This window comes from Budorcas taxicolor, chromosome 5 (genome assembly GCF_023091745.1).
Source record: "Budorcas taxicolor isolate Tak-1 chromosome 5, Takin1.1, whole genome shotgun sequence".
NCBI lineage: Eukaryota > Metazoa > Chordata > Mammalia > Artiodactyla > Bovidae > Budorcas > Budorcas taxicolor.
Genome location: NC_068914.1, coordinates 75,404,512 through 75,430,142, shown reverse-complemented (window position 1 = coordinate 75,430,142; position 25,631 = coordinate 75,404,512). Strand labels below are relative to the sequence as shown.

The 25,631-nt window shown below is 42.3% G+C and overlaps 1 protein-coding gene across 1 annotated transcript in view; it reads left to right on the top strand.

The window, feature by feature from the left end:
* The window catches only part of LOC128048810 (tubulin alpha-1C chain), a 52,561-nt gene that overhangs the window by 4,587 nt on the left and 22,343 nt on the right, over positions 1 to 25,631 (top strand). The window contains exon 2 of the mRNA XM_052641249.1: positions 988 to 1,142. The gene's annotated coding sequence lies outside the window, so the exon portion shown is untranslated. The remainder of the gene's footprint in view (positions 1 to 987; positions 1,143 to 25,631) is intronic.

The window sequence follows — 25,631 nt, the reverse complement described above, 5'->3', positions numbered from 1 at the left end:
GACGATGACGTATTCTAGGCCGATGACTGCGGAGGCTCCTGTCAAATGAGTGAAGAGAAAAAGGAAGTGGGGAGAGGAGGAGGGACTCTAGAAATGAAACTGCAACAACCCTGGAATAAAAATGAGGGGCCATAATGAGAAATGATAAGCACAATCACCTTGAAATTCAACCTTCTGCCCGTTTTTTTCCAATTTGCTTCTGATCACCTCTTTTATTATTTTGTAAATAAAGCAGGGTGGGATAAATGAAAGAGAGCACCTATAGGGTTCTATTTTTCACTCTCCTTTATGAATTGCTTTAAATAACAATTATACCATAATAATAAAATCCACCATTTTTGGCTTTAGGAAGTGTTAACAACAGTGAAGGTCTTTGAAACACTGTATTCCCAAACCACAACGGGCCGCTAAGATTTCTCTTCTCTACAGAAAGACTTATCTGGTTGTGCCCATTACTTTCAGCTTTGTTGGGGAAGGGGCATAACGTGCAGCATCTTGACTGTAAATGTCTGTGGGGAGTAAGTGTCCAGGGAGCCACGCCGCAGCCTCTGGCAAGATCCGAGCTTTTTCTCTTTCGACCAGCAGGCGGCGCTGTTTTCCACGGCCACCGCCCCGCCTGCCTCGAAGGTCACTTCCGCTGCGGCGCAGCGAGGCTCTCCCCTGCCCCTCCTTGTTGGTCTTTTTGAGGCTGCCTTTCTTCACCTAGCACACCTTGCTAGCGTTTCTGAACCACTGTGCTCTTCTGACAGTTTATGCTACTTGAGAGCTTCCTTCCTGAATCATTTGTGAGAGTGGAAATTCTTAAGAAAACAACCCCCCGCCCCCAAACCCCGTATTTGGTATTGCGTCATCGCTGATTTTTTTTTAAACATCTCAAATGCATTTCAATATAAGTCAAATTAAAAGAGCTTCTGACTCAACAAAGAAGGTAATATATGTTGAAACAGAATGCTTTAAAAAACAAATTCCCCTTCCTGTTTATTCCAGACGCTTCTCCTGGTTTGGAGAGCGGGTCGCGAAAATTCAGCTGCGGCGCCATCTGCTGGAAGCGCCGCGACGCTGCAAGGAGCTTGCCGGGGAAGGAGGAGACGGGTTGCAGGTGAACGTCCGGCCCTTTGCCCAGAGAAAGCTGTGACACCAAGGTAACAGTCAAATGCAGTTCGTTTGTCTAAAAAGAGACCAAATTGACCCTGCAAGAAAATGGCCTCAGTTTTGAGGAGCCCTCCGGCCTAAATGAACTGGCATATGGTATATGGGTGTTAGGAAAACCTGGGGCTTCCCGAGAAGAGGAGGCTTAATTCATTTCATTACCCAGCCCCCAGCCTGCCATGTTCTCAGGTGCAACGCTGAAAACTAAAACCGTATTTTCCATCAGTGCACATGAGGAGGTATAAGGTGCACAAGTCACAATGTATTTGTTCTGTTGAATGGAACTGATTTTGCTGAATGGAAGGAATTTTAAAAGATGAAGAGGGTGACAGAAATTAAATTAATGTGGGAGTGGGGATGTGTTGGAATGTGGCCTTGCCATGGTTTGATATAAGGTCACTAAGGCACACTGCCATTTTCCAAACTCTTAAGTCAGTTCTGATTTACTTGATGATTTTTCTATTTAGGAGACTGCAGGCTTTTTCCACACCAGGATCTAAACCTATTTGCAAACACATTTATATACATACTCCAAAACAAACCTCAATTTACCATTGCTGGGACCTTTGTTAAAGGCCACAATCAGAAAACTCCTGGGGAAGTGGAAGAAAGCAGGATTTAGAGCAGAAATACAGTTGGCCCACCCATCTGGAAAAATATGGTGTCACTGATAGGAAACATTTGTAATAGGAAAGTGTTATCAATCATAATCCTCACCCTCCAGAGCTTGATAATAACATTCTAACAAAAATGAGTTTTTGTTTTCTGGGATGAACTCATAATGGGTTTCCTGAAAAAGATGAAGTAGCTTTACCAACAATATAAACCTGTTGGAACCTAACTGGTGATGTAGTTCTTGGGGTCCATATCATGTCATTTTCGTATGCAGTCAGTGTTTTATAGAGACATCCTTTGGTGCTTGTATATCTAAGCCCTCATGTATGAGACCTACCTGATTCTACTGCCATAGTGAATAGTGTCACAGAGAAAATGTTAACCCTCCAAATGGATGCTGGAAGAAAATAAACTAGGAAATCAGGATGAGAAATAAAATGACACTCCACTGTGATGATGTAAGAAAGGACTGTATCAGAGAAGATTCAGTATATTTTCTATTTTGAATGAGCAAAGAGTTATTGGGCGTGAAATTGTCACCAGTAGAGGAATTCTTTAGTGGCTGATGCCGCATCTGTTAGACCTCGCTTCTATACGGTATTTGTTGAGGAGAGTCTTTAATAGAAATCAACAACTTATAACACATCAGTAGAGTGCGTGGTGACATGCCGTGGAATTGAGCGTCTCTTGGTGAAGGTGCTTTCACGGTCTCTGGGTTGGAACAGTGCAGGAGGGCAGCGGAGGCGGAGCCCTGAGGCCCAGGCAGTCTAAGCCCTCTTGGTCCCTTCCTTGTGCATGGCACAAAGCAGCCCCTAGAAACTGAATTTCTTCTATGGTGTTTCTTCTTCCGTTAACTCGTTTGTTTAGAGAGTGCCTGCACCCTCAGAACAGAGCCACATGTACAACCTGCCCTGGCCTTCCTCACAGATGTCTCAAGAGTATTCATTGGGCACTATTTCTGGTGAACCCAATATAAAAAGTCTACCCATTCCCCCAGCACTTGAGCTTGGGATTCAAATATTTTGTGTTTGGCAAAACACACACACACACACACACACACACACACACGGGAAATTTTTTCTAGAGATGACCTCTCCCTTGACTTTCAGCCTGTTCTAAATTGGGCTTTTGAGAGAAATGTGATCCTTCGTTCAAAGACATGAAAGAGGTTGAGCTTAGTAGAAGTTTCTACCTGGACCTTAGGGTTGGGTAAATGTGTCTCTTGTGATGAAAATCCTGACTTCACAGAGGACTTGCCTTAACAACGTCAATTCAGCTCACGGTTGTTCTCTCAGCACCAGTCAGTCGTCTTCTCCTCCCTCCCTGCAAAATGCCAGGCTAACTCCTGCTCATCAGCGGGTCTTGTCCTTCTGGCTGCTTCCTCCAGGATTTCCTTGACTTCCCCAGGTGAAGGGAGGGTGCCCCTGCTGAGCTCCCTTCACCCTGTGGTTCCCCATCATAGCTCTGTCATGTATTGTCATTGCTTATCTGTCTCCCATTACAGACTCTTACATCCTGTGAAGATAGGGTTAAGGCTATTATTATGTTTATTTTGCATCCTCAATGCCCTAATTAGTGCTTCAGATCAAGCAGATAATTAGATAGGAATTCAGCATACAGAGATGACAAGGAAGGGTATTTCTGATGGAGGAACTAACGTGGACACACAGAGGTATAGACTTGGAAGAATGGCCAGAAGCCTGAGTGTGGTTTGGCCAAAGCCTGAAGCCCCTAGCTCCATTTTTAAATTAAAGGCAAAGGCTAAGAGGAGATTAGGTGGGAAAGAGTCTGAGGTGGTTAAGAATATTGTGAATGTTTGTTTAAGGCAGTGGTCATCAGAAGTTGGAATAGTTGCGAATGATGACATTTCTGGTGTATTGTCTATCAGATAAGTACTGTAAGTGTATTTTCATCAGCAAGGAGGAGTCACAGAGCTAGCCCATTTCCCTTATGAAAAATACCACTACGTTGGCAAAACTGGTCTACATGATCAAACTAGGCAGTTAAGCAGGCTTATTTTCTATTAGGAAAAGTTAGCCTCCATTTAAAAAAAATTTTTGGTAATTGTTTATTTTTGGTAGTGCTGGGTCTTTGCTGCTGTGAGGGCTTTCTCTAGTTGTGGTGAGCAGAGGCTACTCTCTAGTTGCAGAGCGCTGGCTTCTCATTGAGGTGGCTTTTCTTGTTGCTGAGCACAGCCTCTAGAGTGTGTGGGCTTCAATATTTGCAGCACGTGGGCTCAGTAGTTGGGCTCCTGGGCTCTGGAGCACAGGCTCAGGAGTTGTGGTCACAGGCTTAGTTGCTTTTTGGCATATGGGATCTGTCCGGATCAGGGATCGAACCAGTGTCTCCTGCATTGTCGAATAGATTCTTTACCACTGAGCCACCTGGGAAGCCCCTAGCTCTGTTTTTAAATTAAGAACACTATATTACTTTAAGGTCTTCCAGCACCTCACTTGTGACTTCTAATTCTAAGACAGTCACTGTCCAGGGCACAGAGGGTTTCTGGGAATCTGTTCAGGGGATAAAATAAGGTGCTGCCCTTTTTGGCATTTCTTACCGGGATCTCAAGAGACTCTGCCTCGGGCATAGTCCATTCCCAAATCATCCCTTCCTTTGGTAACAAATCAGAGTTCAGGGTGGCTGAGGAGTGCCTTTCTCTTATGAGGGGTCAGAACAGTTGGAAAGAGGAGGCTGGAAAAGAGAAGTCAGCTCCATGTCAGCCGTGCCCCGACAAATCACTTCCAGGAGAGGACACATTTGGTAGCTCAGAATCTGGAAATGGAGCCTCTTATACCATCTGTGCTGTGTACCCTAAGGGTACCTAGATCCAAGCTTGAAGGCTGTGTTTCTGTTTTCATTGTTATTTTAGTTATTTATTTGGTTATGCTAGGTGCTAGGTCTTAGTTGCAGCACGTGGGATCTTCCTTGAAGCATGCCCGATCTTTAATTGCAGCATGTGGGTGGGCTCTTAATTCCCTTACCAGGAATAGATGGAAGTTGGGCCCCCTGCATTGGGAGCGTAGGCTGTTAGCCGCTGGACCACCGGGGAAGTCCCTGAAGACTATGGTTTTTAAAAAAACCTGGATTTTATTCTACAGAAAAGTGGTCTCCAGAGTAGAGTATATAAAAGGTACAGAAAAGAAGTATTACAAATTCTACTTGTTAAATGTCATCCTCTTAAACTCTCTATATTGGTAGATGTTTATGATTTATAGAAAATAGAAGTATAATGCTACTGCTAAGTCACTTCAGTCGTGTCTGACTCTGTGCGACCCCATAGATGGCAGCCCACCAGGCTCCCCCGTCCCTGGGATTCTCCAGGCAAGAACACTGGAGGGGGTTGCCATTTCCTTCTCCAATGCATGAAAGTGAAAAGTGAAAGTGAAGTCGCTCAGTCGTGTCTAACTCTTAGCAACCCCATGGACTGCAGCCCACCAGGCTCTTTCATTCATAGGATTTTCCAGGCAAGAGTACTGGAGTGGGGTGCCATTGCCTTCTCCAAGAAGTATAATAGTGTATAAATAATTTAAAAATAACGTGTGTGTGTGTATCAGAGGATGTGCAAACATTAGTCCACTGATAGGCACATGCAATTTAAAAAAGCCTGTGGACTACTTTTAGGGACAGTGAAGAGTCACTGAAGGTTTCCAAGTGAGGTAGTGAAAATGAGCGCCATCATTGCCTACATCTGAGAGTGAGGAGCAGTGTCTGGCATCCAGGGAAACACGTGGAGGTACTCCCTCCTTCAGAGCTGGCAGCCTGGCTGACAGGTGCAAGAGCAAGTAACGATAGTGAGTGCTTGGCTAAGCAAAGGGAGGACCAAAAGGCATCACTTTACAAGAATGTGGAGGGGCTTCTCTGGTGGCTCAGTGGTAAAGAGTCCGCCTGCTAATGCAGGAGACACGGATTCAATCCCTGACTTGGGAGGATTCCACATGCCTCGGAGCAGCTAAGCCTGTGTGTTGCAACTGCTGAGCCCACGCACTCGGAGCCCACGCTCTGCAGCTAGGGGGCCACCAGAGCAGGAGGCCTGAGCGCCGCAGCTGGAGTGGCCCCTGCTCCCCCAGCGAGAGAGAGCCCTCACAGCAGCAGAGATGCCACTCGGCCAGAAATAACAAATACATAAGTTTTTAAAAATAAAAGCATGTGGAAAGAGCAATTGTTTTTTGTTGTTTTTAAAGATGTATTTCCTACAGAAAGAGCTGAATTTTCAGTAAAGCCCTAAGATGGTGATAGTCTTGCCTTGCTGTTTTCATTTCAAATTCCAAGCATTCTGTTTAGTTGTTCCTTTTTCTCTGTCTTTAACCACCAAATTGATGTTTTATTTCTGATTGGGGGGGGACCATGCTCTTCTGTTCTTAGAAAGTGAAGAAAAGTGACAGTTAGTTGCACAGTCATGTCTGACTCTTAACCTGCCACGCTCCTCTGTTCATGGAATTCTCCAGGCAAGAATACTGGAGTGGGTTGCCATTTCCTTCTCCAGGGGATCTTCCCGACCCAGGGATAGAACCCGGGTCTCCTGCATTGCAGGCAGATTCTTTGCCAACTGAGCCACTAGGGAAGCCTTGCCATGCTATTTTCATTTCAAATTCCAAGCATTCTATTTAGTCTTTCCTTTTTCTCTGTCTTGAACCACCAAATTTATATTTTATTTCTGATTGGGGCAGGGATCGTGCTCTTCCGTTCTTAGAAGAAATACCTAAAAGCTGAGAGTTTGTGATTAAGACAGGTTCAACATTCAGAAAACGAAGATCATGGCATCTGGTCCCATCACTCCATGGGAAATAGATGGAGAAACAGTGGAAACAGTGTCAGACTTTATTTTGGGGGGCTCCAAAATCACTGCAGATAGTGACTGCAGCCATGAAATTAAAAGACGCTTACTCCTTGGAAGAAAAGTTATGACCAACCTAGAGAGTATATTCAAAAGCAGAGACATTACTTTGCCGACTGAAATCCGTCTAGTCCATGCTATGGTTTTTCCTGTGGTCATGTATGGATCTGAGAATTGGACTGTGAAGAAGGCTGAGCACCGAAGAATTGATGCTTTTGAAGTGTGGTGTTGGAGAAGACTCTTGAGAGTCCCTTGGACTGCAAGGAGATCCAACCAGTCCATTCTGAAGGAGATCAGCCCTGGGATTTCTTTGGAAGGAATGATGCTAAAGCTGAAACTCCGGTACTTTGGCCACCTCATGAGAAGAGTTCACTCATTGGAAAAGACGCTGATGCTGGGAGAGATTGGGGGCAGGAGGAGAAGGGGACGACAGAGGATGAGATGGCTGGATGTCATCACGGACTCGATGGACGTGAGTCTGAGTGAACTCCGGGAGATGGTGATGAACAGGGAGGCCTGGCGTGCTGTGATTCATGGGGTCGCAAAGAGTCGGACACGACTGAGCGACTGAACTGAACTGAACTATCTATTGTGTTGGTTTTTCAGAAGATATCAACATAATGGTTAAAACGTCCAGGGAAAAAGGAAGTTAGGGGAGTAATTTCAGTAGCTTCTCCATATTTAGAGATTCTACTGTGATCAGAAGTTCCCAGAGAGAGAGGCATTTTTAAAAGTTCCCAAAGAACATCATAAATAAGGCATAATGATACCTTAACAGTTGTGTATAATAGATGCACTCTCAGAGGATTTTCATCTATTATCCTTGCATTCTCACCAGTTATGTCTCTGTTGAGTGTGAGGATGATAAAAGAGGTCCAAAAGAGTCCCAGGCTCCATCTGGATGGAAGCTTAGACTTCCTGAAAAACAAAAACACTGTTGGAAAAGAACCCTGAAACGTTCGTCTAGATGCTTACTCCTACCCCTCCCTACTCACAGTAACACCATAGGTATTATTTTTTTAATGATATTGATTTTATTGCATCATTTTACTGATTAGAATGCCAGATATAGTGGATATAAATATGAAAAGAATCAAATTCTTACAAATAATACTTTGTTGCTACAATATTGAATAATTAGTGGAGGTTGCAATTATAGTACAGCTTTAAATAACATTTTCATAATGGATTTAACACAATGAACCAACCAGGGCCTAAGGTTTAAAGTTCTGCAAAGAGAAATCTGGGACAGTGTGAAAACTCAGAAAGTTCATCCTTCAGCTACTTGCTTCATTTAACCGTAAATCCAGCAACAGAAACATTCACAAAACTTGCAGCGACCCCTGATGAGAGATCTTTTAAGAAACAGGCAAAATAATAATCTGGAAATTTCCCAGGTAGATTCATTCCATCCCATCCCTGTCTAGTCCTATCCTTCCTACCCGAGAACTCTGTACCTGAAGTGCCTTATTATGTATCCATAGGCGTTGTTTCAGCCATTTAACAGAAGAAAAAACAAGACTTGGGCAAGATAAATATACTTCCCGAGTACACAGTTGCTAAGTGGCAGACTTAGAATTCAGCTGATGTCTGTTTTACTCAAAGCCTTTTGACTGCCTGGGAGGCAACTGATAATTTTTGATGGGAGAGTTTCAGTAGTGTGGCAGAGTAGAAGACAGATAACACAGGGCTTGCTGCTGCTGCTGCTGTTAAGTCGCTTCGGTCGTGTCCAACTCTGCGACCCCATAGACGGCAGCCCACCAGGCTCCCCCGTCCCTGGGGTTCTCCAGGCAAGAACACTGGAGCGGGTTGCCATTTCCTTCTCCAACACAGGGTTTAGTCACTCATTATTCAGTTATTTATTGAGAAGGGTGGGACTTCTAGGTGTGGTAGCGTGAGGAGGTGGGCAAATCAACTCTCCCAAAAAGCAACTACAAAGCTGGAAAAAATTGATGAGGACAACCATTTTAGCTCCCTGAAAATCGACGAAAGGCATAGAATAATCTGAGAAGTGTTTGTGTTTGAACAATTGCTGAAATGTAGTAATAACAGTGGGAATCTGTGACACGCTTGCTTGAGGATGCTCCCATTTTCCAGCCGGGCTGCCAGCCTTGTCACCATGGAGATTTTGCCTGAGGTGAGGATGTTGTGAGGACTGGCAGCTTTGCTGCCAGAGTCAAAGGGCTCACTTAATAGGGAGCAGGAGAGGACCAATGGTTTTACTAACCCAAGGTTGTAACTGTGGTTAGGAGAAGAGTATTCCTGGCTGAGGTGTATACATTTGCAGCTGAGAACGGGGCCTAAGATAGCCACATACTCCTGGCTGACCTCAAGGATTTGTACATGGAGGAGCTATGAAAGGGCCCAATGGAAAGTAAAAGTAAAAACTCAAATAGTATTGAAAACAGCCTGAACTTTAAATGTGCTCCCCTGCCCACACACCCATTACCAGAGGACAGAAGCCAATTTCTGTTTGAACACTAGCTAACCATTAGGCTACTTAGACACAGGGATGACCCCTAGGAAGCCAGACTTAAAAAGTAAAAACAAGAGAAAATAAACTGAGCAGAGATATCAATAGCCATACCCTCCAAAGGGGACAGATTTAATTGATTTAAGCAACTTACTTAACACGCAAACACAGAAGATAGCCTGGAGGGAGAAAAGGAATCCAGAGTTGCTACAACACAGTATTTAAAAATTTAGCTTTCAAATAAAATATGCAGAGATAGGAAAGTATGACCCGTTCTGAGGAAAAGCAAAAAACTCTCTCTGAATGTCCCCAGAAGTTGGATTTAGCAGGCAAAGATATCAAAGCAGTTACATTCAAAGAACTAAAAGAAATTGTGTTTAAAGAATCAAAAGAAAGTAGGACAGTAATATTAATAAATTAAGATACTCAATAAGAAATACATTATTTTAAAATTTAAAAATGATTAAGAATGTAGAAATAAGCAATACTTGAAATTTTTTTCCAGGGGTAGAAATAAGTGATGCTTGAAAAATTCACTAGAAGGGCTGAAAAGCAGATTCAAGATAGCAGAGAAAAAGAAGCAGTGAATTTGAAGAGAGAGCAACAGAAATTATCTACTGAAGAACAGGAAGAATGAGAATGGAACAAAAGTGAATGGAGCCTCAGAGACCTGTGGGACAACAGACCAACACACGTGTAATGGAAGAGGAAAGGAAAGGTTAGAAAAAATATTTGAAAAAATAATGTCTGAAAACTCGGCAAATTTGATTGAAAACATTAATCTACACATGCATGTAGCTCAACAAACCCAACTAGGATAACTACAGAGATCCACACCTAAACACAGCATGCAAACTGTTAAACAACAAAAAATCTTTAAGGCATCAAAACCACCATCGTGTACAATGGAACATCAGTGTAATTACTAATTTCTCATCTGAAACAGTGAAGGCTGGAAGGCAGTAGAATGGAATTTTCAAAGTGTGAAAGACAAAACTGTCTACCAAGAATTCTTTTTCAACCAAGAATTTTATATTCCACAAAGCTGCCTTCAAAAATGAAAGAGAAATTAAGACATACTCAGATTAAACAATTTTGAGGAAACTGCCCTCAAGAAATGCTAAAAGCAGTTCTTCAGGCTGACAGGAAACAATATCAGATGGTATTAATAACAAATCCAAAGGAAGAAATGAATAAATAAAAATTTTTAAAAAAAAGAAATGAAGAGCACTGGAAATGGGTTAATATAAAGGATTATATAGTGCTATAGCTCTGTACTCAATAATTTATAATATCCTATAAGGGAAAGGAATCTGAAAAGGAATATATCTGTATATTTCTGAATCAGTTTGCTGTCCACCTGACACTAACTCAACATTGTAAATCAATTAGACTTGAATGAAAAAAAGACAATATAAATATATATTTCTTGTTTCTTCACAAAACATCTTTTAAAAATATGAAATTGTATGAAGCAATAATTATAACACTATATTCATGAGTCATAATGTGAAATAATATCTAATAATATATTGGGTAGTATAGATATAACTATATGACAAATAATGTTAAGTTTTAATATGAAGATATATTTGAGATATTTATATTATAGCACAAAGGAAAGTGTGGGTAGAGTTATATTGGATCAAAGTTTCTATATTTTCCTGAAATTAAGTTAGAATTAATCTGCAATAGATAGTAGTGGGGAGAAGGCAATGGCACCCCGCTCCAGTACTCTTGCTTGGAAAATCCCATGGATGGAGGAGCCTGGTAGGCTGCAGTCCATGGGGTCGCTAAGAGTCGGACATGACTGAGCAACTTCACTTTCACTTTTCACTTTCATGCATTGGAGAAGGAAATGGCAACCCACTCCAGTGTTCTTGCCTGGAGAATCCCAGGGACAGGGGAGCCTGGTGGGCTGCCGTCTATGGGGTCGCACAGAGTCGGACGCAACTGAAGCGACTTAGCAGCAGCAACAGCAGCAGCAGCAGCAGCAGCAGCAGCAGCAGCAGATAGTAGTGAGTTAAGATGTAGTTTATAATCTGTATAGTAACCATTAAGAAAGTAATTTTAAAATATATGGTAAACCTACATAAGACTTAAATGGCACACTAAATATATTTATTTAACACAAAAGTGGCACTGGTTCAGAGTGGCTATAGTGGAGATAATGAAAAGTGGAAATATAGTAGATATATTTCAAGATAGAGCTAATGGGATTTGCTGACATACTGTTGGGAGTGATAGTAAAAGACGAGTCAGTGATGACTCCAAAGTTTTGGGCCCAGGTGACAGGAAAAATGACATTGCAATTAATTGAGATGGGAAAGGGAGGAGCATGTTTAGGCAGAAGATTAAGAATTTAGGTTTAAGAATCTATTAGATATCTAAGCAGAGAATTCCAACAGGCAGTTGGATATATGGGTCTGCAATTCTGAAAAGCATTCTAAGTTGGCGACTTACATATCCATCGGTGTTCAGTTCAGTTCAGTCACTCAGTCGTGTCCAACTCTGCAACCCCATGGGCTGCAGCACGCCAGGCTTCCCTGTCCATCACCAACTCCCAGAGCTTGCTCAAACTCATATCCATCAAGTCGGTGATGCCATCCAACCATCTTAGCCGCTGTTGTCCCCTTCACCTCCTGCCTTCAATCTTTCCCAGCATCAGGGTCTTTTCCAATGAATCAGTTCTTCACATCAGGTGGCAAAAGTATTGGAGTTTCAGCTTCAGCATCAGTCTTTCCAGTGAATATTCAGGACTGATCTCCTTCAGGATTGACTGGCTTGATCTCCTTGCAGTCCAGTGACTCTCAAGAGTCTTCGCCAACAGCACACTTCAAAAGCCTCAATTCTTCAGCACTCAGCTTTCTATATAATCCAACTCTCACATCCATAAATGATTACTGGAAAAACCATAGCTTTGACTAGATGGGCCTTTGTTGGCAAAATAATGTCTGCTTTTTAATATGCTGTCTAGGTTGGTCATAGCTTTTCTTCCAAGGAGTCTTTAATTTCATGGCTGCAATCACCATCTGTAGTGATTTTATCACAGACAGAAAATAAAGTCTGTCACTGTTTCCATTGTTTCCCCATCTATTTGTCATGAAGCAATGAGACCAGATGCTATGAGCTTAGTTTTTGAATGTTGAGTTTTAAGTCAGCTTTTTTATTCTCCTCTTTCACTTTCGTCAAGAGCTCTTCAGTTCCTCTTCACTTTCTGCCATAAGGGTGGTGTCATCTGTATATCTGAGGTTATTGATATTTCTCTTAGCAATCTTGATTCCAGCTTATGCTTCATCCAGCCTGGAATTTCACATGATGTACTCTGCATAGACGTTAAATAAACAGGGTAACAATATAGAGCCCTGGCGTACTCCTTTCCCAATTTGGAACCAGTCTGTTTTTCCTTGTCCAGTTATAACTATTGCTTCTTGACCTGCATACAGATTTCTCAAGAGGCAGGTCAGGTGGTCTGGTATTCCAATCTCTTGAAGAATCTTCCACAGTTTGTTGATCCACACAGTCAAAGGCTTTGGCATAGTCAATAAAGCAGAAGTAGATGTTTTTCTGGAACTCTTGTTTTCTTGATGATCCAGCAGATGTTGGCAATTTGATCTCTGGTTTGTCTACCTTTTCTAAATCCAGCTTGAACATCTGAAATTTCTCAGTTCACATACTGTTGAAGCCTGGCTTGGAGAATTTTGAGCATTACTTTGTTAGTGTGTGAGATCAGTGCAATTGTGCAGTAGTTTGAACATTCTTTGGCATTGCCCTTCTTTGGGATTGGAAAGAAAACTGACCTTTTCCTGTCCTGTGGCCACTGCTGAGTTTTCCAAATTTGCTGGCATATTGAGTGCAGCACTTTCACAGCATCATCTTATTAAGATTTGAAATAGCTCAACTGGAACTCCATCACCTGCACTAGCTTTGTTTGTAGTGATGCTTCCTAAGGCCCACTTGACTTCACATTCCAGGATGTCTAGGTCTAGGTGAGTGATCACACCATCGTGGTTATCTGGGTCATGAAGATTTTTTTTTGTATAGTTCTTCTGTGTATTCTTGCCACCTCTTAATATCTTCTCTTCTGTTAGGTCCATACCATTTCTGTCCTTTATTGTGCCCGTCTCTGCATGAAACGTTCCCTTGGTATCTCTAATTTTCTTGAAGAGATCTCTAGTCTTTCCCATTCTGTTGTTTTCCTCTATTTCTTTGCACTGATCACTGAGGAAGGCTTTCTCATATCTCCTTGCTGTTCTTTGTAACTCTGCATTCAGATGGGTATATCTTTCCTTTTCTCCTTTGCCTTTCACTTCTCTTCTTTTTTTAGCTCTTTTGTAAGCCCTCCTCAGACAGCCATTTTGCCTTTTTGCATTTCCTTTTCTTGGGGATGGTCTTGATCACTGCCTCCTGTACAATGTCAGGAACCTCCCTCAAAGCGAGAGACTGGAGTCACTGGACATAGAAATGAAAGGAGACCTTGAACCCTTGACATTAGGAGTTTAGGAGGGACTTTCTTGATGATCCAGTGGTTAAGACTCCACACTTCCACTGCAGGGGCCACAGGTTTGCTGCCTTGTCAGAGTGCTAAGTTTCCACATGCCATGTGGTGCAGCTAATAATAATAATAATAATAATAAATTGTTGGAAGAGTTTAGGAGACCAAGAAGGAAAGAACAATAGCAACTGAGAAATCACAGCCAGGAAGAAAACCAGAAAAAAAACCTAATGAAGAAAGTGTTAAGTGAAGTGTTTCACAGTGTCAGATGATGCTGATATTTTAAGTAAAATAGCTAGGAACTGACCATTAGATTTGGTAAACTTGGGGTCATGGGTGACCTTTGTAGAAGTAGTGAGGGTTAAAGGCTGATTCCAGTGGGTTCAAGGAATAAGGGGCGGAAACTGGAGGTATTGGTGGTACATAATTTTTTGCTATGATGATAAGGAGAAAATGGGATAATAGCCACAGGCAGAAGTGAAATCGAGAGAGGTTGTTTTGGAGATGGAGGAGCAGGTCTTAATGCTAAAAGAAAACAGACTAGAGGTGGGAAATTGATGCAGAAGACAGAAAAGAGAATCACTAGAGTAAAATCCTTGAGTGGGCAAAGGTGGATGGGATATAATGTTGTTGTTCAGTTGCTAAGTTGTGTCAGAGTCTTTGTGACTCCGTGGACTGCAGCATGCCAGGCTCCCCTGTCCTTCACTGTTTCCCAGAATTTGCTCAAATTTGTATCCATTGAGTTGGTGATGTTATCTAACCATTTCATTCTCTGCTACCCTCTTATCCTTTTGCCTTCCGCCTTTCTGAGCATCAGGCTCTTTTCCACTGAGTTGGCTCTTCACATCAGGTAGCCAAAGTGTTGGAGCTTCAGCTTCAGCATCAGTCCTTCCAATGAGTATTCAGGGTTAATTTCCTTTAGGATTGACTGGCTTGATCTCCTTGCTGTCCAAGGGATTCAAGAGTCTTCTCCAACACCATAATTCAAAAGCATCAATTCTTCAGTGTGTAGCCTTCTCTATTGTCCAATTCTCACATCTATACATGACTACTGGAAAAACCATAGCTTTGACGATATGGACTTTTGTCGGCAAACTGAAATCTTTGCTTTTTAATATGCTGTCTAGGTTGGTCATAACCTTTCTTCCAAGGAGCAAGCATCTTTTAATTTCATGGCTGCAGTCACCGTCTGCAGTGATTTTGGAGCCCAAGAAAATAATATCTGTCACTGCTTCCACTTTTCCCCCATCTGTTAGCCATTTAGTGATGGGACTGGATGCCATGATCTTAGTTTTTTGAAAGTTGAGTTTCAAGCCAGCTTTTTCACTCTCCTCTTTCCCCCTTATCAAGAGGCTCTTTACTTTTTCTTTGCTTTCTGCCATCAGACTGGTGGTATCTCCGTATCTGAGGTTGTTGATATTTCTCCTGGCAATCTTGGTTCTAGCTGTGGTTCATCTAGCCCGGCATTTCACATGATGTACTCTGCATAGAAGTTAAATAAGCAGGGTGACAGTATACAGCCTTGACGTACTCCTTTCCCAGTTTGGAACCAGTCAGTTGTTCCATGTTCAGTTCTAACTGTTTCTTCTTGACTTGCATACAGGTTTCTCAGGAGACAAGTAAGGTGTTCTGTTATTCCCATCTCTTTAAGAATTTTCCATAGTTAGTTGTGATCCACACAGTCAAAAGCTTTAGTGTAGTCAATGAGGCAGAAATAAGTGTTTTTCTGGAATTCCCTTGCTTTCTCTAGGATTCAATGAATGTTGGCAATTTGATCTCTGGTTCTTCTACCTTTTCTAAACCCAGCTTGTTCATCTGGAAGTTCTTGGTTCACCTACTGCTGAGGTCCAGCTTGAAGAATTTTGAGCATTACCTTGCTAGCGTGTGAAATGAGCACAATTGTGCAGTGTAGTTTGAACATTGGCATTGCCCTTCTTTGGGATTGGAATGAAAACTGACCTTTTCAGCAGTGGTCCTGTGGCCACTGCTGAGCTTTCCAAATTTGCTGGCGTATTGAGTGCAGCACTTGAACAGCATCATCTTTTAGGATTTGAAATTGCTCGCTTTATTTGTAGCAGTGCTTCCCAAGGCCTACTTGACTTCACACTCCAGGATGTCTGGGTCTAGGCACAGACCCAGATCACACCATCGTGGTTATTCGGGTCATTAAGACCTTTATTGTTTAGTTCTGCGAATTCTTGCCACCACTTCTTAGTCTGTTCTGCTTCTTTTAGGTCTTTACCATTTCTTCCTTTACCGTGCCCATTCTTGCATGAAATGTTCCTTTGATCTCTCCAATTTTCTTGAAGAGATTTTTAGTCTTTCCCATTCTATTGTTTTCCGCTACATTTTTTCATTCTTTACGTAAGAGGCCTTCTTATCTCTCCTCACTATTCTCTGAAACTCTGAATTCAGTTGGGTATATCTTTGCCTTTCATATAGAAGTGGAAATATTGACCTTGAATAAGAGCATAGACAGTTTATTGTCAGAAGCTAGAAGACAGGCAGGAATGCGTGGGACTATCACAAATAGGTAAGTGGTTAAGAAGAATTATCCCAAATTTTGAAATGTGCTAACAGGATTGCCGAGTGTCTTTTTGGCGAAGAGTTGGGCTCTGTCCAGCAGGCTCTCTGGGGATTGTCTCATTTTCTAAGGGCAGCCACCTTTGCTTGACTTTCTACTTCTTACTGATTAGGATTATTTTTTTTAGATTTTTTTAAAGGTATATTTATTTATGTTTGGCTGAGCTAGGTCTTCATTGCAGTGCACCGGCTTTCTCTAGTTGCAGAAAGCGGGGGCTACTCTTTGCTGTGTGCAGACTTCTCATTGGGATGGCTTCACTTGTTTTGGAGCACAGGCTCTAAGCAGGTCGGCTTCAGTAGTTGTGGCGCACGGGCTTGGTTGCCCTTCAGCATGTGGGATCTTCCTGTATCAGGAATCAAACTCGTGTCCCCTGCATTGGCAGGAGGATTCTTGTCCACTGGACTACCAGGGAAGTCCTGATTAGGATATTTAACAATCCTGTTTGTTATAGAAAACTTACGGTGATGCACACAGTGTTCATCTGAGAGAAATACAAATGGTTTTTGCCCTATGGAAAAGATAGCCTCACAGGTTAGGATTTTTTTGTTTTCTCTTGAAGGGCATTATCAGTTTTGTTTCTACCTAGCAGTCTTATTCTAATATTTTTAAGGTGCCTTTCCTGATGAAATATAACTCTTGTTCCTTAAATGCTCTTTGCACCAACTTTATCATTTTACTGGTTCCTTAGTCAGTAAATCTTGAGCACATGTTTAATTCTCTATATATATGTTATGATTTTAACTTTTTAAAATATACTTATTTGGCTGTGCCAGGTCTTAGTTGCAGCATGCAGAATCTAGTTTCCCAACCAGGGATTGAACCCAAGCCCCATGCACTGAGAGCTTGGAGTCTTAGCCACTGGACTACTAGGAAGTCCCATGATTTTAACTTTTTGAAAATTATGTTTTAGCAAGGAAAGCATAATATTGGGAGCTTGTGGACAGCCTCTTTTGGTTGCTTCTATTTTCCCAGTGAATAAAGATGCAAAGTTATGAACTGAGAGTGAGAATGGGAAGAACTTTGGAGGGTTTAAGTATCCTGAAGAAGACGTTTAAAAAAATGTTTAGGAGAATGGGAAAGTGAAGGGACTTAGGGAAATACAGTATTACTGCTAAGCAATGGAAGGCCCTTTGGAGGTTAGTGATCATGAATTTTAAGTGGATCTGTCAGCCTGCCACAGCCATGCCTGTAGGCATGGGGTAGGTAGAGATTTAATTAGGCTTGAAGTTTTGCTAAGTGAACACGACGAAAAAAAATGGAACTAGGGAGTTGCAGGTGTAAGCAAGAGTGCAAGATTATAGTGATGGACTGTGCGAGGAGAGGTGTGAAGACATAGAGGGTAAAGGACAGTGAAACGGTGGCAAGGTTGACATCTCTCAGTCTCCTTAAGGGGAAGGATTGTTGGGATTGGTTTTCTCTTACTGGAAAGGTGGAGATGGTAATTGGATGGTGGGATGCTTAAAATGGAAAAATTGACCCCACTGGGGTCAGTGGGGTGGGGATACTTATTAAAGCTAAGAAGTAAATGGGCGGATGGAAAAACCCACAAATTTGAATAAAAGGGAAGAGATATAGGATAGTAATTCAAACAGGAAATGACACTATGGTGGTTTAGGAGTAATTTGTGTAAACAAAGAGAATTAAGGGTCAAGCAAACGGGTTAATTAATAAAGCAAGTTCCCAGAGGCTGTCAGCAGGAATATAAACGAGGGCCCAAGTGGGTGGGATTAGTATTAATAAAATTGGAGGGGACTTTGGTGAGAAAAGTGGGAGGATAATATAAGGAACAAGAAAGACAGACAGTTTGTGGAGGATGGGATGAAAGCTGTTGGAGCTCAGATTGAATCCTTTAATCTTATCACTACATTAGGAATCTAGGTTGTCTGCTGGGACTGAGCAGGTAAATGAAGACTAGGAGCTTGAAGGATACAGAAGCAATTGGGAGCACCTCTTTCCTTGGGAAAGGAGTAAAAGATGGTTAAGAGTCATACAGCAGTGAGGGCTGAAGGCAGAGAAGTTCAAGTCTCTGAAGAAGGTGATAGATTAGCTTAACTTCCTGTGTCTCTCTGTAAAGGTGGAAAGCACAACGAGCTACTTCTGTGGGTTGATTTATATAATGTAACAGGTTACAAAATTGATCACATAGAAACAATGGTACTTTAAATCATTCTTGAGCTCCCTTACTTACTAAACCTGCTTGTTTGTTCTGATGGTGTCCAAAACACTCTACTGGAAGGCCAAAAGCAATCTAGCTTTAGCCTCTTATAAAAATAAATAAATAAATAGACAGAAGTAACCCTGACCCCCACCTCCTCTGGTATTGCCTATTATGATTGCCAGCCGAGGCTCCAGAGATAGGAAATTCAGAGCCTTTTCCTATTCCTCACTCTCCAATCTAATTAGACACTAATTTCTACAAATTCTACATTGTAAACACCTCTAAAAGTTTGATGCTCCTATTGGGATTACTTATAAACTGTTGTGAAATAACGTTCATATTTTATGTCACGACAAGAAAAATCTGAACATAAAAACGTCTTTCTGCCTGTTGTCCTCCCCTCCCACTGTGCATTTTGTATCTACATCATGACTGACTAAACCTGCGCCATCAGCAGCAATACCTGCTCAACCATAAAGAGAAACCTTCTCCTAGCATCAACAAGACAACTCCTTAAAAGATAACATTCCTTCTTGAGCTTGTAAGGGGTCGCATGACCCACCACAATGACACCTAGATCCAGATCATGTAAACTGTCAGTAATACTTCATTTCGCGTACAGCCCTCTGTCTCAAAAAACTTACATAACTGTGCATTGACTTCTAATGGACAGAAGAGTTCTCAGAGCTTTCTGAGTTGTGCTTTCTGAGTTATGGTCCTCAAATTTGGCTCAAATAAAATTTTCCATTCCTTTCTTAGATTGATTGATTAATTTTTCATTGACACTGTCCAGAATCTTAGGTTTGCATATGCCAAATTGGGACATAAGGGAATGAGGTAGATTAGTTATGTTCTAACTCAAGCATAGAGGAAACTAGCTCAGATCAAATTCTTTGGATGGCTAAACTGTAATGGGCTTACAGCCTCCAGTTCCAATTTGTGCAGGAGCACAATATGTGGTCTCACATCAATACATGGGGCCTTGGCACTTCCCTGGTGGTCTAGCAGCTAACACACTAAGTTCCCAATGCAGGGAGCCCAGGTTCGATCCCTGGTCCGGGAACTAGATCCCATGTGCCACAACTAAAAATCCTGCATGCTGCCACTAAGACAGTGGCAGCCAAAATAAATACTAAAGAAAGAAAGGAAAAAAAAAGAAACAGCAACATACACTTAAAAAAAATACTTGAAATGTATTAATACTTAAAATGTCTTAAAATGCATCTCTAGTCTAGACTTCTTTCCTCAAGATGGTTTTGAGTCTCAGTATCCTTTTCTGCCACTGGGCTGCCACTGGGCTGTTGTCAAGCACTCCTAGTTCTACTGAGGCTAGATTCCCTAATGTAAGAACTTAAGAATTCGTGTTGGAAGTCTTGGTCCCTTTCCACCCTAGGATTCTTATGCATTTTGATTTCATTGCCCCCTTAAGTTCTCCACTTGATGTCATTGGCATCTCATCCTCACCATGTTCAAAGCAAATCATGAACTTCCTGTTCCTTACCACCCTGAGACCTGCTCCTTCCAAACTGTTCCTCATGTTAGTATCAGCTCCACTTTTCCAATTGTTCAGACCCCAACCCTTGGGGTCACTCTTACAGTTTTACAGTTTTATTTTATATGTTTATTTTTGGCTGCACTGGGTCTGTGTTGCTGTGTGGGTTTTCTCTAGCTGCAGGGAGCAGGGGCTCCTCTCTAGTTGCAGTGAGTGGGCTTCTCATTGCGGTGGCTTCTCTTGTTGCAGAGCATGGGCGCTAGGGCCTGTAGGCTCCCCAGCTGTGGCTTGAGGGCACTAGAGCATGGGCTCAGTAGTTGTGGCACATGGACTTAGTTGCCTGTGGCATGTGGGGTCTTCCCAGATCAGGGATCAAACCCGTGTCCCATGCACTGCAAGGTGGATTCTTAACCGTTGGACCACTGGGGAAACCCCGATTAGGGGGGATCATTCTTGAGTGTTTTCTCACAACCCACATCCAATCCATCAGAAACTCCTAACCAGAATCGGGCCACATCTCATCATCTCCTCTGCTGCTGCCCTGGGTTCCTGCTCAGATTACTACAGTAACCGCTTAATTGGTCACCTGCTTCCATTCTTACCTCCCTAGAGTCTATTCTAAGCATAGAGGCCTGAGTGACCCTGTTAAAACAAAAGTCTTATTTTATCATGACGTTGGGCCAATGACTTCCAACCTAATGCAGAGAAAAAGCCATATTCCTTATGTAGCCTCTAAGGACCTGCACAGTCTGGACTCGACTCTCTCTCTAACCTTTTCTGCTGCTTTTTCCTTTGTTCTCAGTCTCCAACCATTTCCTCTGCCTGGAATGCTCTTCCCCCAGACAGTCACATGGCTCAGCTCTTCCTTCAAGTCAGAGAGGCCTTCGTGCCACATGAGCTAAAGCAGCACTCATTACTCTCTAGCATCCTCCCTAGATTTCATTTTTCTTCCTACGTCACTTCTCTTCCCCAAATGCATATGATCTCCTCAGAGGCTTTGTCTTTTCCTTAATTCCTAGTACAGTGCTTAGTACACAACTAGGGGCCAGATAAATATATGTTGTGTAAAATAAAGAATAATGTAATTTTGCATTTCTAGAAAATCTTTATGTTTTCAGGGCACTATGTAAAGAAACTAAATTATGTAAGGAAACTTAGAAGCTATGTTTTATTTTACAAATGATAAAACTAAGATCCATTCAGTCAGTTGTGCTAGAACTAGAATCTAGATCTCCCAACCCTCAATCCAGGGATCTACTTATTCAGAGATCTGTTTTAGATCAGTTACTATCCTCACACTGCCAATGGGGAAACTCAGATGCAATACAGGAAGGGACCTTACCAAAGGGCATGTTATCTATTCACACTAGAAACCAGAATTCCCAGTTCCTAGGAGTTATAATGGCTTTGACAGTTTACATTCTTGTCAGGGAGGAGTCAATAAAATTGTTACTTCAGTAGGTTGTTATTCTCATTTTTGCCTCCCCAACCTGACAGCATCTCTCACTTTGCATTTTACTCTGTCTTTGTCTCTAGAGGGCAGAATGATTCTGTTGCTGTCTCAGTCAGTTCAGTCGCTCAGTTGTGTCCAACTCTGCGACCCCATGGACTATAGCATGGCAGGCTTCCCTGTCCATCACCAACTCCCGGAGCTTACTCAAACTCATGTCCATCCAGTCGGTGATGCCATCCAACCATCTCATCCTCTATCATCCCCTCTCCTGCCTTCAATCTTTCCCAGCATCAGGGTCTTTTCAAGTGAGTCAGTTATTTACACCAGGTGGCCAGAGTATTGGAGTTTCAGCTTCAGCATCAGTCCTTCCAGTGAACACTCAGGACTGATCTCCTTTAGGATGGACAGGTTTGATCTCCTTGCAGTCCAACAGACTCTCAGGAGTCTTCTTCATCACCACAGTTCAAAAGCATCAGTTCTTTGGCGCTCAGCTTTCTTTATAGTCCAACTCTCACATCCATACATGACTCCTGAAAAAACCATAGCTTTGACTAGACAGACCTTTGTTGGCAAAGTAATGTCTCTGCTTTTTAATATTCTGTCTAGGTTGGTCATTGCTTTTCTTCCAAGGAGCAAGTGTCTTTAATTTCATAGCTGCAGTCACATTCTGCAGTGATTTTATCACAGAAAATAAAGTCTGTCGCTGTTTCCATTGTTTCCCCATCTATTTGCCATGAAGTGATGGGACTGGATGCTATCATCTTAGTTTTCTGAATGTTGAGTTTTAAGCCAGCTTTTTCACTCTCCTCTTCCACTTTCATCAAAAGGCTCTTTAGTTCTTCTTCGCTTTCTGCCATAGGGTGGTGGTATCTGCATATCTGAGGTTATTGATATTTCTCCCAGCAATCCTGATTCCCGCTTGTGCTTTATCCAGCTCAATGTTTCACATGATGTACTCTGCATAGAAGTTAAATAAGCAGGGTGACAATATGCAGCCTTGATGTACTCCTTTCCCTATTTGGAACCAGTCAGTTGTTCCTTGTCCAGTTCTAACTGTTGCTTCTTGACCTGCATACAGATTTCTCAGGAGGCAGGTAAGGTGGTCTGGTATTCCCATCTCTTTAAGAATTTTCCACAGTTTGTTGTGATCCACACAGTCAAAGGCTTTGGCATAGTCAATAAAGCAGAATTAGATGTTTTGCTTTTTCAGTGATCCAATGGATGTTGGCAATTTGATCTCTGGTTCCTCTGCCTTTTCTAAATCCAGCTTGAACATCTGGAAGTTCTCAGTTCACGTACTGTTGAAGCCTGGCTTGGAGAATTTTGAGCATTACTTTGCTAGAGTGTGAGATGAGTGCAATTGTGTGGCAGTTTGAACATTCTTTGGCATTGCCCTTCTTTGGGATTGGAATGAAAACTGACCTTTTCCAGTCCTGTGGCCACTGCTGAGTTTTCCAAATTTGCTGGCATAATGAGGGCAGCACTTTCACAGCACCATCTTTTAGGATTTGAAATAATTCAACTGGAATTCCATCACTTGAACTAGCTTTGTTCATAGTGATGCTTCCTAAGGCCCACTTGACTTTGCATTCCAGGATGTCTGACTCTCGGTGAGTGATCACACCATCGTGATTATCCAGGTCGTGAAGATCTTTTTTTAATAGTTCTTCTATGTATTCTTGCCACCTCTTCTTAGTATCTTCTCTTCTGTTAAGTCCATACCATTTCTGTCCTTTTATTGTGCCCATCTTTGCATGAAATGTTCTCTTGGTATCTCTAATTTTCTTGAAGAGATCTCTAGTCTTTCCCATCCTGTTGTTTTCCTGTTATTGCTGCTGTCTAAGCATTAATACATAACCACTAACTTTCAGCCTAGACAGTGTATTAGAAAGCTTTAGAGACATTACTTTGCCAACAAGGGTCTGTCTGGTCAAAGCTATGGTTTTTCTGGTAATCGTGTATCAATGTGAGAGTTGGACTATAAAGAAAGCTGAGTGCCGAAGAACTGACACTTTTGAACTGTGGTGTTGGAAAAGACTCTTGAGAGTCTCTTGGACTGCAAGGAGATCCAACCAGTCCATTCTAAAGGAAATCAGTCCTGAATATTCCCTGGAAGGCCTGATGCTGAAGCTGAAGTTCTAATATTTTGGCCACCTGATGCAAAGAACTGACTCATTTGAAAAGACCCTGATGCTGGGAAAGATTGAAGGCGGGAGAAGGGGACGACAGAGGATGAGATGGTTGGATGGCATCACTGACTCAATGGACATGAGTTTGAGTAAACTCCGGGAGTTGGTGATGGACAGAGAGGCCTGGTGTGCTGCAGTCCATGGGGTTGCAAAGATTTGGACAAGACTGAGCGACTGAACTGAACTTTTTCTTGTACTTCATCTTCTTTGACTTCCATACAGTGAGCTTGGGCTTCCCAGGTGGCACTAGTGGTAGAGAACCCTCCTGCCAGTGCAGAAGAGACATGGGTTCAATCCCTGGGTCAGGAAGAACCCTTGGAGGAGGATATGGCAACCCTTCTAGTATTCTTGACTGGAATCCCATGGGGAGGAGTCTGTGGCCTACAGTCCTTGGGTCACAAAGAATCGGACATGACTGCAGTGACTTAGCACACACACAACAATGTGCTTGGGGTTAGGCTGTGGCTTTGTTCAGTCTGCTCTAACAAAATCCCATAAACAGAGTGGCTTGTTAACAACAGAAATTTATTTCTCACAGTTCTGGGGGCTGGAAGTCCAAATTCTGGGTGCCAGCGTGGTCAAATTCCAGTGCAGACACTCTTCCCAGTTGTAGACTGCCATTTTATCCTTGTATCCTCTTAAGTGGCAAGAGAGCTCTCTAGGTCCCGTTTATAAGGGCACTAATTCCATTTATGAGAGCTCCACCTCATGACCTAATTATTCCCCCTTAGCCCCACTTCCAAATACCGTTACAGTGAAGGTCAGGATTTCAACATATGAATTAGGTCGGGGTCAGTTGAGGGAGAGGGGCAGGGAACGGCATTCATTCAGTCCATTGCAGGCTCCCTGGGCCCTGAACAGAGGCCATGAATCCCCTCAATTCAGTTAAGCAAACCAGCGTCAAGGAAATAGGTTTCATAGCTTGTTAGGTGACCTACATTCCAGGTTATTTTTTTTCCCTCTTTGAAACAACTGTGGTTTACTATCAGTTGTTTCAGGCACAATAAAGGGAAAGAGCAGCCTGAATGTAAAATTTGTTTCTTTGTTTGGAACACAAAGAATTTCCTCCTGCTCTTTTTCTTTTTCCCAGTGTGTGAACCTGGCTCTGTCCCTTGGGTTCAGTACAAATAAATGGAGCTGCTGAGGGAACAGGGTAAGCAAGCTGATTTTTGTAGTTACAGGCTGTTCCACATAACCCATTTACAAGGTCAGTAGGGACCACAGCTTACCAAAACAAAGAGGTATGTAATTTTAAATGAGGAACTCTTGATCGATCAGAAACAAGCAAAGACCTTCCAGGGTTTCTAAATGGTTTATATTCCTGACTGTATTGCAACAAAAAATTGCTGGAGGGTAAGGAAAAAAGAACACAGACTAGAGGATCAAAATATTAAAGTGCTGTAAAAATAGAGTTCTGAGTACGGCCCGTGTCTGTTAGAACTCTGTACCAGCCTCTTTCCTTCATTGTGTTCTTATAACTGAACGGGATCATTACAGGTTTGGATGATTTGGAGAAATAAACATGTAATTAAAGTTGTAGATATAAAAGTGGTTTCATATGGATGTTTTTAGAGAGAAGAACAGTGGTTAAGAAATGAGAGCCTTAAAACCAACCTCCTGAGGAAAGGGCTGAGGATCCCAGTGAGGAAGACTGGACTGCAGGCAGCATGGGCCGGCATGTGCCTTTTAGATAAGTTACTTCAACCCATGAGCCTCAATTTTCTCTTCTGTAAAGTGGAGGTAACAGTAGTTTCTACCTCATAACCTCATAGACTTATTGTGACAGGCAAACAAGTGAAGGTATGTGAACTCTTCATCCTGAGAGTGGAAGCTGAGTGGAGACACTGGTCCTGGAGGTGGGATGCTGGGGTGGAGTGTGGCTAAACAGGAGTTGGGGACCTTTCTAATCGAAGAAATAAAAGCATTGGAAAAGAAGGTGTTGATTGGGATTGGAGGGGCTAAGAGGTAGTAACCCTTCCATAATTCCGAAAGCTGAAATTGGGAGGAGAAGCCAAGCTGGGCTTCTGGGCTTTGGCTGGCTATGAGGAGAGCACTGAATCAAGCTCTGAGACCAAAAAAAAAAGAAAAAAAGGTTCTTTTTTTTTTTTTTAAATATCAGAGTTCTAAAGAACTAAGAGAAATGTCCCGATTTGGACTAGAGTGGAAGTAGGGGCAATGGAAAATGTTTT